Source organism: Ursus maritimus, unplaced genomic scaffold (assembly GCF_017311325.1).
Source record: "Ursus maritimus isolate PB19 unplaced genomic scaffold, ASM1731132v1 scaffold_19, whole genome shotgun sequence".
NCBI lineage: Eukaryota > Metazoa > Chordata > Mammalia > Carnivora > Ursidae > Ursus > Ursus maritimus.
The window spans coordinates 54,460,676-54,471,890 of record NW_024424341.1 but is presented as its reverse complement, the minus strand read 5'-3'; the positions used below and the strand labels follow the sequence as shown (position 1 = coordinate 54,471,890).

General features: G+C 45.6%; 1 long non-coding RNA gene across 1 annotated transcript; it reads right to left on the bottom strand.

Annotated features, from left to right (window-relative positions):
* Positions 1-8,088: 8,088 nt before the first annotated feature.
* Positions 8,089-10,856, bottom strand: LOC121103502. Its single transcript, XR_005835781.1, has 2 exons — positions 9,543-10,856; positions 8,089-9,134 (listed from the first exon to the last, which is right to left on the bottom strand). It is a non-coding gene; the product is annotated as an uncharacterized LOC121103502 (long non-coding RNA).
* Positions 10,857-11,215: the final 359 nt, after the last annotated feature.

Here is an 11,215-nt window from a genome sequence, read left to right as displayed (position 1 = left end):
GCGCAGCGATGACGGAGAAAGAATTCTTGAGACGTCTTTGGTGCAAAATGGTGGTTTGTTAAAGTACGGGGACAGGACCCGTGGGCAGAAAGAGCTGCTGCCCCTGGGTTGTGAGGGGTGGCTGATTATAGACTATGGGGTTGGGGAGGTAAGGGAAAGGGAGGCTGAGAAAGGATTTTCATACGTTAAAGAAGACTCCCAGGATACTGGAGGCCTTGCCATTGTCAAGTTAAGGTTGTATTTCCCTCTAGCAAGACATTAACATAAAGATAGTTGGGAACTTCCTCGGGGAAAGTTATACTCCGCCCTGTTCAAGTATCTGTCAATGGGCTGCAGGTTATAAGGACATTTAATCGTATCTCCATTTCCTTCTGGAAGCTAAGTTATTGATAGAAATGCTTTGTTCTTGTAGATCGTGAAGACATTTGGAAACTGAGGGAGACTCAGGCCCTGCAGGGGTGTGATTTCTATAAGTTAAATGTCTGTTTTTCCTTTCCTTAGCTTTAGGGCAGCCAGGAGTGCCTGAGGAATGTCGCATGTATCCCATCGGGGGGCAGGGGGCGGTTATGGGGTGTCAGCTTCTGCTTTGTCCTGGACTTACCTTCTGTTCCCTCATTAATTCTAGCAAAGTTTTGAACCTGAGGGGGTTTGCGGGAGCCCCCGAATCTGTCGCCAGTTGGTCAGAAGTGCAGGGGGCTTGGGAACCCCACTCATGGCTGCTACTGGAGTGGGAGCCGTCTTGTGGGACTGAGCCTTCAGCCTGTGGAGTCTGTGCTAACTCTGGGTGACTGCTGCCAGAATCGCATGGCAGTACACCATACTTGTTGACCGTCGGGGGTGAAACACAGCAGGCTCATTTCTCATTACCGAACTATCTGTTCTTTTTAAATTGACGCCATGTACATACCATACAAGCAATCATTTTAGCCATTTTAAGTATACAGTTCCGTGGCGTTAAGTACGCTCAGTGTTGTGTAACCATCACGACCCTCTGTGTGCAGAGCTCTTTCCTCATTCCAAACAGAAACCCAGTACCTCTGAAACAACTGAGTGCTGTTTTTGTGTTTGCTTTTTGCTACAAATAGGGCCCCTTGTTCCCCTCTTCAGAAATTGCAGGGAGAAGGAATTACTGCTATCCTTTGACTGTTTGAGGGGGAGGAACAAGATGTCCTTTTGGAGGAAAGTGAGAGGAGAGAGGAAGGACGTCTTTATAAGGTATGTTAGTGAGGAGGTTACTTCTGTGGGCATCTGGTGCTTAACCTTGCCGGAGACAGGAGGCAGTGTACAAGGCACCTGAGCATTTGCCCCCTGCCCCTCTGACTTGCCCACGGGTCTTGAGCTTTATTTTTATGTGTTTACATTTTTTAAATTTTTTAAGTAATCACCATACCCAATGTGCGGCTTAAACTCACGACCCCGAGATCAAGAGTCACATGCTCCGCTGCCTGAGCCAGCCAGGGCCTTGGGTTTTGAACTTTAAACTGAGAAGACGGACCCATCACACGCCACACAATGGCACAGCCTCTCCTTGCCCTGGAGGGCACCACTGCAGTCAGCAGGAAAGGACCTCCCCAGAGAGCAGTGCTGGGCCTCAGGGGCCCTGGGCTAAATCTTCGTGCATCCCATTGTTAGTTTCTTAAGAATAACTCCTGGGGCGCCTGGGTGGCGCATTCATTGGGCATCTGCCTTTGGCTCAGGGCGTGATCCCAGCGTTCTGGGATCGAGCCCCACGTCAGGCTCCTCTGCTATGAGCCTGCTTCTTCCTCTCCCACTCCCCCTGCTTGTGTTCCCTCTCTCGCTGGCTGTCTCTGTCAAATAAATAAATAAAAATCTTTAAAAAAATAATTTCATAATGTCATCTAAGAAACTGCTTGTTTTCAAATTTCTCTAACATGTCAAAATATCTTTTATAGATTTGTTTCTATCCAACCCAGGATTCAGTCATGGCCCCCACATTACATTTTATAGTCATCTCTTTGATCTTGTGAAATCCAGGACAGCTCTGCCTTTTTGGGATTTGTATGACTTTGGATTTTTGAAAACTTCCAGCTCAGTTGTCCTGCAGAAAATGACCCACACTCTGGACTCCTGGCTAGATTCAGAGTGGACATGTGCAGCAGGAAAACTGTGGGTGATGCTGTGTCTGTCCCATGACACCTTCAACCAGTCACGATGTCAGTTTGTCCCATTATAGATGATGCTGAGTTTGACCACTTGGTTTAAGTGGTGACCACTGGGCCTGTCCACTGTAAAAGTATCTTTTGCTCTTTTGTAATTAGTCAAGAGGTTGTTTATTCCTTGGTTGATTGATTGATTGATTGATTGATTCATGTTTTTAGTACATATTCCCTGAGTACCTGCTCTGTGCCTGGCCCCTTACTAGGCTGTGCTGGGGATACAGGAGTGACCAAGACACTCTTGGCCCTGCATTCTTGGGACTCCCAGTCCATGGGGGAGACAGACCGCTCGCCATATGGTGACAACCTAAAGTGGTTGGAGCTGGGATGGCATAGCGCACCCAGAGGGTGACAGACCCAGCCTGGGTGGTCAGGAAGGGCTTCCCAGAGGAGGAAGCATCTGAGCCAGGACCTGAAAATCCAGGGTGAGTGTGGGAAGGAGTGCGTGTGGCAGGCAGAGGGAACGGCATATGCAAAGGCTCAGAGATGAGAGAGAGCAAAGGGGGCTGAGAGCACAGAAGGAGGTTCCATTGGAAATGGCCAGAAAATCAGCAACGGGAGAGATCACATGCGGCCTTGTGATCATTTTTAAAGAGTCAGGACTTCTTCTGTGACCAACAGACTCTCAGTCCTTCTATCTGTTTCTAAGCTGCTTATCCTGCCCTACCTTGTTTTTTTCCCTAAAGCAGCTTTAGTGAGGTGTGACACACAAAATCACACACACATATGAAGTGTGTAACTTGACTTTTGACCACCTCCATGCTGGAGATACCGAGCACATGTCATCACTCCCCAGGTTTGCTCAAGCCCTCCCCCCTCCCCTCCCCCAAGCAACCACTGCTCGGCTTTCCAGATCTCCGTACCCACCACAAATGCCAGCTTGCAGAGCCTGTGGATGGCATGCTGTGTTTTCTCTGTGGCCTCTTGCAGTGAGTGTAGCTCAGGGAGTGGGAGGAACATCCTTGAAGCCTCACTCAAGGACTTCGGGTCCGGAGAGGGAGAAAGATGGCCAAGCCTGGCCTGGAAACCTGGCCCACAAGCCTGAGAACTGGTTGCCAGGACGGGACAGCAGCAAAGAGTCTTCCGAGAGCTGTAGAGAGAGGTGAGGGCCCACCAGCGACACTCACTTTGGCAGACCCTCTGGTTCTTGCCAAGTCACCCTTCACCCCCACCTCTCCATCATGAGAACCCCAGTTCGATTAGGCATAATCATGTGGCCAGCCAAGAATGTTGGACTCCCCCACAGGGAAGGGTGGCTCCATGACACGAAGGCCAGTCTGCTCCGTGGGGTTTCCGGGAAATCCAGTGGCTTCCTCATAAGAAGGGACAGATCAGATGCACAGGCTTTCTGACCAGCCCTGCCCTGCCCACTGCCCAGAAGGAGGATATGGCCCCCCAGCGGGACAGCAGGCATCTTTGGGGCATGTGGCTAAAGGCCCCATCGTGAGGGAGGTAAGGCTGAGAGAGAGGGAGCCTGGGTGCCTGGTGACATCCTGGGGCCACCACGGCAGCCCCGGCTGCTGTCCTCGCGCCCTGTGGTTGTGGGAGAAGAGTAGTCCCCATGTGGGGAAGCCAGGGGATGCTCGTTTTTATGTCCATCCCTGGCTGACAGCAATGGCACATCCCGGAGCCAGGAGAGGGGCTTCGATTCTGGAAAACTGAACACCCCACAGATACAAGCACTCATTCCTCAGGCCACTGCTGTTTGGCGGGGTCCCCCTTGGGCTCAGCAAGGACCCTTTGTCATCAGTCCGAGCGCCCTGCTCATGACAGCATCTGCCTCTTTCAGTGGCAGACGCTCCGAGACCCTGCCGTGTCGTTTTGTTTGTTTAAACAGTTTTATTGAGGTATAATCTTCATGTCGCAAAATTCCTGTCTCCAGTGGACACTTTTATTATTTTTAGTAAATTTATCTAGCTGTGCAACCATGACCAAAATTCAAATTTAGAATATTTCTATCACTCTAAAGAGATCCCGTGTGTCCATTAGCAGTCACTCCCCACACCCCAACACCCTCACCCCCTCACCACCTCACCCCCTGCCCTACCTCCTACCCCCTCCCAGGCCCCACTAATCTACTTCCTGTCTCTATAGATTTCCCTGTTCTGGACATTTGGTATAAAAGGAACCATACACTATATGGTCTTTGGTATCTGGTGTCTTTCACTCAGCATGATGTTTTCAGGATTCGTCCATGTCGTAGGATGGATCACTGCTTCCTTCCTTTTTATGTATTAATAATACTCCACCGAATAAACACACCACATTTTATTCATCCACTCACCAGTCAGTGGCCACTGGGTTGTTTCCACGTTTTGGCGCTTGTGAATAACGCCACTGCGAACGTTCGCACACGAGCGTGTGGACGTACGGTGTTTCTCTTGCGTAGATACCTAGGAGTGGATTTGTTGGGTCTTACAGTAAATTGGTGTTTAACTTTTTAAGCAGCTGCCAAACTGTTTTCCAAAGTAGCTGAACCACTCGACATTCCCACTAGAGGCAGATGAGACTTGCTTTCGCTCTGAAGCCTTGCAAGCACTTGGGGTTTTTTGTTGTCTTGATTATAGTTATTCTGGTCAGTGTGACGGTATCTCATTGTGGTTTTGATTTCTGCGCCTCCGATGACTGACGTGTCGAGCATCTTTTCATGTGCTTATTGGCCATTGTATGTCTTCTTTGGTGAGATGTCTGTTCAAACCCTTTGCCCATTTTAACTGGATTATTTATCTTCCTAATGTTGAGTTTTAAGAGTTCTTTATATGTTCTGGATACAAGTCCTTTATTAGATAATAATTGAATTATTATTAGATTATATTATTAGATAATAAATATATTACTATATATCAATATATAATAATATTATTATATATTATTTGCAAATATTTTCTCCCAGTCTGTGGCTTGCCTTCTTACTTTCTTAATAGTATAAAATTCCTTTTTGTTTTTTTGAAGTAAGCTGTATGTTCCGTGTGGGGCTTGAACTCCCCACCCAGAGATCAAGAGTTGTGTGCTCTACCCACTGAGCCAGCCAGGTGCCCCTAAAATTCCTTTAAAAAAAAAAGATTTTTTTAAAAAAATATTTTATTTATTTATTCGACAGAGAGAGACAGCCAGCGAGAGAGGGAACACAAGCAGGGGGAGTGGGAGAGGAAGAACCAGGCTCCCAGCGGAGGAGCCTGATGTGGGGCTCGATCCCAGGGCCCTGGGATCACGCCCTGAGCTGAAGGCAGACGCTTAACAACTGAGCCACCCAGGTGCCCCCCCCCAAAAGTATTTTATTTGTTTGTTTGTTTAGAGCATGGGTTGGGGAAGGGGCAGAGGAAGAGGGAGAGAGAGAATCTCCAGGAGACTTTACACTGAGTGTGGAGCCTGACACAGGACTTGATCTCATGACCCTAGACCATGACCCAAGCTGAAACCAAGAGTTGGATGCTTAACCAACTGAGCCACCCAGGCTCCCCTAAAGTTTTTTTTTTTTTTTTTTAAGTAGTCTCTACACCCAACGTGGGGCTCAAACTCACAGCCCTGAGCTCAAGAGTCGCATGTTCTGGCTGAGCCCGCCAGGTGCTCCTGTGTTTTAGTAGATACAACTAAAGCCTCACTGGTCCCGCCCGCCCCGCTCCCCGACCTGCCCTGATGGTGCTGAGTATTATTGCACGTGAGACTTTATACTTTTCCTAGATGCGTATGTGTCCGTCGTCCGTGCACGTTCTTGTTTTTATCACGCTGTATGTATCTTTTGGAACTTGTATGTATTTTCACTCCATATTATGTTTTGGGGGATTTTTCCATTTTGAAATGCATTTTTCCGTTTTGAAAGCTCCTTCACTCTTTTTATTTTATTTCTCTTTTGAAATTATGACATTCGGTAGTAGTGAAATATTTCAGAATTGACGGTCAGTTGGCAAAAGCATGCCTGTGGATATCGGTCACCGCCAGGAAAGCAAACATGAGTGATTTCATCATTTTTTGCATTGTACCATTTTAACTACTGTGCTTGACAACCTTACAGATTGTGACATAAAGGCCCGCTCCATTTTAGGCTGAGTTTCCATTTCGAGCCTTTACCTTTAAGGGACTGTTTAGGTTTAGATTTATGGAGGACACAGACATATGAAATTTGAACTTTTAAAAAGATTGTGGAAAAAAAATCACACTTTAAAATTATATTATGAAACTTTGTAGACCCTCTTAACAACCATCCATCAAATTTTGTGGGTTTTCCATCAAATTTTGTTTTTTTAAGTAAGAAAGGAGTGTGCTGTCATTGTGTCCTAGAGTCTTCCTCTATGTATGTATGTATGTATGTAAGTAATCTCTATGCCCAACGGGGGCCCCGAACTCATGACCCCGGGGTCAAAAGTTGCACGCTCCACCCACTGAGCCACCCAGGTGCCTTAGTAGTTGCTGGCGACCAGTTTCCAGAGTGAGTGTCCTCAATGACCACCTCCAAGCCTAATTAGTATTTTCCTGATGTGTAGTGGAGTTCAGCATCCTTTCACGGGTCTGTCTCGTGGCCACTCAGATGTCACCCTCCTCTCCATCGGGTGGTCCACCCTTCTCTTACTGATTCAGTGACTGCATGGCCCGAATCTGAGTTCTTCGTCAGAGAGCCGTGTGGAAAATGATGCTTCCCAGTCTGGAATTTGCCTTTTCCTTTTCTTGCTGGTGTCTTTTGAGGAATGGAAGTTCTTAATTTCAATATATTTTATTTATTTATTTTTAAGTTTATTTATTTATTTTCTTACGTAATCTCGACACCCGACGCGGGGATCCAAGTCCCAACCCTGAGATCGAGAGTCGCCCACTCTTCCGACTGAGCCAGCCAGGTGCCGCTTAATTTCCGTGTATTTTAGTGTGTCAAACTTTTTCTTTATGGCTAGTCCTTTTTATGTTTTATTTAGCAGTTACGAGTGAATATCGCTCAGGTCAGAGTTATGATGATACTTTCCTCTGCTTTTTCTAAAAGTGTTATTTTTGTGCCTCTGACATTTTGATCTGTGATCTCAATGGAATTGATTTTTGTGTTACCATGTGAGGTAGATGTCAAAGTTTGTTTGTTTTCCCCTCTGTGTATATCCAGGTGACCCAAGAGCGTGTATTGCACTACAGTGTTGCTTTTCTCACAAGTCATATGACCTGACCATCCATGGGTGGGTAGTTCTGGATTCTCTGTTCTGTGCCGTGGGTCTGTTCGTGTGCACATACCACACTGTTTTGGTGATTATAGCTTTATAATAACTTCATATCTGGTAGTATAAGGACTTCAGCTTTGTTTTTCTTCAAGGGTACTCTTTTTGGCTCTTTGCATTTCTGTATGCATTTAAAAATCAGGCTCTTAGTTTCCACAAAGGAACTTGCTTAGACTTTGTTTGGTGTTGGACCAAGCTGTGGATGAATTCAGGAAAAGCTGATATTTTCACACTACCATTGATTCCAAGTCACCACAAACCCTCTCTGAAGAGATTGTAAAAAATTGTCAGCACACCCCAACCTGCATTATGAAGCTACTATCACCATGACACCCAAACCTGATACGAACTTTGCAAAAACAAACGTCTAGCTCTCTCATGCACAGAAGACACAAGTATCCTCAAAAAATCTAGGAGATCAAGTCCAACAATATATAAAAAAGAAAATATATCATTTCAGAAATCTTAACATTTTGAAAAAAAATTAGTCCGTGTAATTCATTATATTTACAGGAATAAAAAGAAGAAATGATTTATTATCCTTTAGGTAGGCACAGAAAAGATATTTAATGAAAGTAGACATCCATTCAGGATTTAAAACAAAACTCTCAGAAAACTAGGAAAAGAGGGGACTTTCTCAATTTGATAGAAACCTACGGCAAATATCATACTTTCTCCCTTGATGTCTCAAAGGAGCCAAGGAATAAATGGCAAAAGAATTGGGAAGGAAAACATTGTTTTTATTTGTAGATCACTAGATACATACAGTCTAAAGAATCTACAGACAAACTACAAGAATAAGAAGTATAAGAATTTTCACTGGATTCAAGGTCAATATACAGAAGTCAATTTATTCCTATCATCACTACTACAAACAAATAGAAAATGAAATTTTACAATGATGCCATCAAATAGTATCAAAAAGGGGTGCCTGGCTGGCTCAGTCAGTAGAGCATGAGATTCTTGATTTTGGTTCAGGTCATGATCTCAGGGTCGTGAGATGGAGCCCCACATTGGGCTCCATGCTGAGTATGGAGCCTGCTTAAGATTCTCTCTCTCCCTCTGCTGCTCCCCCCATCTCATGCTCTCTCTGTCTCTCCAAAAACAAAAACAAAATAGTATCAAAAATATCTAATATATTGTTATAAACAGAACTAAATATGTATAAGACCTCTACTCTGTAAACTACAAAACATTATTATTTTTTGTTAAGATTTTATTTTTAAGTAATCTCTACCTCCAATGTGGGGCTCGAACTCACAACCCTGAGATCAGAAATCTCATGCTCCACTGAGTGAGCCACCCAGGCGCCCCTTGAGATAAATTTTAGAAGACTTAAATGAAGAAACGAAGAGAGATACCATGTTCATGGATTAGAAGATTCAATATTGTGAAGATGTCATATGTTACTAAACTGATTTATAGATTCAAGGCAATCCCAATTACAATCCCAAAAGCTGTGTGTATGTCTGTATGCACATGTTTGAGTTAAATAAACTGATTCTGAAATTCACAAGGATGGAGTCTGATTTGTCCCCAGACCACAGTCAGAGAAGACACTCTGCCTGCTATTTAATGGTGGCATTTGTTGAACCTTGTTATGACCCAGTCCCAAGGTTTTCACCTTGACCATGCCCACCAGAGACGAAAACGAATTCACATACCTCACTGATGCTTTGCTCTCACAGAAACTCGTCCTGGCCTGCTCTGGAATGGGGACTTCCTGCAGGTGTTCCAGATCAGCGTCCTGCCCCTGAGTAGTTACCTGCCCCAACAGTTCAGGGTGAAAGGAACCAACACACACCTCTATCACAAGATGTCTGCTGCTCATTTAAAAACTAATTTCAGACAATAAAACAGTCTGTATGAAAACAGTAGAGGTTGGTAGGGGGTTGGGCACAGGTGAGTTCTTTCCAAAGATCACCCTGGAGAGATGTTCAGAGGCCTTAAAAATCGTGCTAAGGACTTTGGCTTTTTGCTGAGGACACTGTGAGCCATAGCATGTTCTGAGCAGGGGAAGGTCATGGTCAGATTTGTGCTTTAGAAAGACTCTTCTGACCACCTTGTGGGGGCTATGTTGGAGGGGGAAAGGGTGGGAGAGGAGAGGCCTGGATCAGGGCAGGGGCTGCAGGGAGGGAAAGGAGGACGTAGAAGGCCCCAGAAGAGAAACTACCTTTGGGTCAGCATCTGGTGTCAGTCGTGCCTCGATTTTGACATTGGCTGGGCAGGTCCTGCCCATTCCTTGCACCATAACTTCAGCTGCAGCTTTCCAGTTAACACCATGCGTCCACATCGTCAGAGTTCTCACTGAGCTCACTTACCAAGATAGAGATGTGATAAAGCTGAGTGGCGACTCTAATCTTGTCTGTGTGTTTGGATCTTTTATAATACAATGTTTTAATAAAGAAGGACTGTGAAAATCACAAATATGGTTGCCAAAACCCCCTGAAACTGATAGATGTACTAAAAGGGAAAGTTAATGAAAGCTACCAGAATGTGGAAGGAAGAAAGGGAAGAAAACAAGGAGAAGGACATCTAGAGGCTTGGAGGGTCACTGCAGGCAGCGCCTAGACTGGGACGGGTGCCAGAAGACACAAAGGGGAAATGGAGAGCAGGAAATGCCTAAGGTGTACAAAGTGAGGGACTCATCGAAATCACCCTTACTTCTGACACCGACTGCAAGTTCGGGGGTCCCCACAACACCCCCCAGTTTCGATAACTTGCTAGAAGGACTCAGAGAACTCACTGAAAACTGTTACACTCCTGGTTACAGTTTATTATAGCCAAAGGATACAGATTACAATCAGCCAAGGGAAGAGGCACAGAGAACGCAGCCCAGGAGAATTGCAAGTGTGAGCTTCCAGCCGTGGACAGCACTAACCTCTCCCAGCAACAATGAGTGACAAACGCACGGAGTATTGCCAGCCAGGAAAGTTCACCTGCGCCATGGCATCCAGGGGTTTCAGTGGGGATGGGACATACAGACCAGATTTACCACCTGTGTAGCTGATTTTAGTTTCTAGCCCTTCTGAAGGTTGAGCTGACACCTACCACACGGCCCAATGCCCCCACCATAAATTACATTGCTAGTATAGATTATCTGGCCTGGCCCAAGGCTCCAGGTAAACAAAGATGCTCTTATCTGGCGGGACATTCCAAGGGCAAAGACCAGATCTCTGGGTAAGGTTAATCCTTACATGCACGGACAAGAAAAATTCCTAGGAATAAAGAGAGAAACAGGGTTCAGATAGAAGGGTATGAAATAAGGGAAACTTCCTCATAGGCCCATTCTGGTACAATGTCAGTATCACAGGGATGACAAGAAAGCCCCTCTGCCCATTACAGGTAATGAAGGTCTCCCAACTGCTGAGAAATGTGATTTTGTCTTTTATGTGTGTGTGTGGTTTTTAGAAAGATTTTATTTATTTATTTGACAGAGTGAGAGCACAAGCAAGGGGAGCAGCAGAGACAGAGGGAGAAGCAGGCTCTCCACTGAGCAGGGAGCCTGATGTGGAGCTCGATCCCAGGACCCCGAGATCGTGAGCTGAGCCAAAGGCAGATGCTCAACCGACTGAGCCCCCCAGGTGCCCCAGGAGTATGATTGTGAACCAGTAATTCTGGCCTAGAAATTATCGTTTATCTAGTCCAGGGTGAAAGTGGAAAAAGATATTTCAGATATGCAAAGATTCAAAATACTTATGTACCAACCACTCTTTCTGAAAAAGGTACTTAAGGAGATACTTCAGCCAACCTAGAATGGAATTCCACAAAGAGTCGGTTCCTTGAGAGGAAGAACAGTGTGAAGGAGAGCAATGTGAAAACAGGATGAGAAGACAGCCCCTTGGC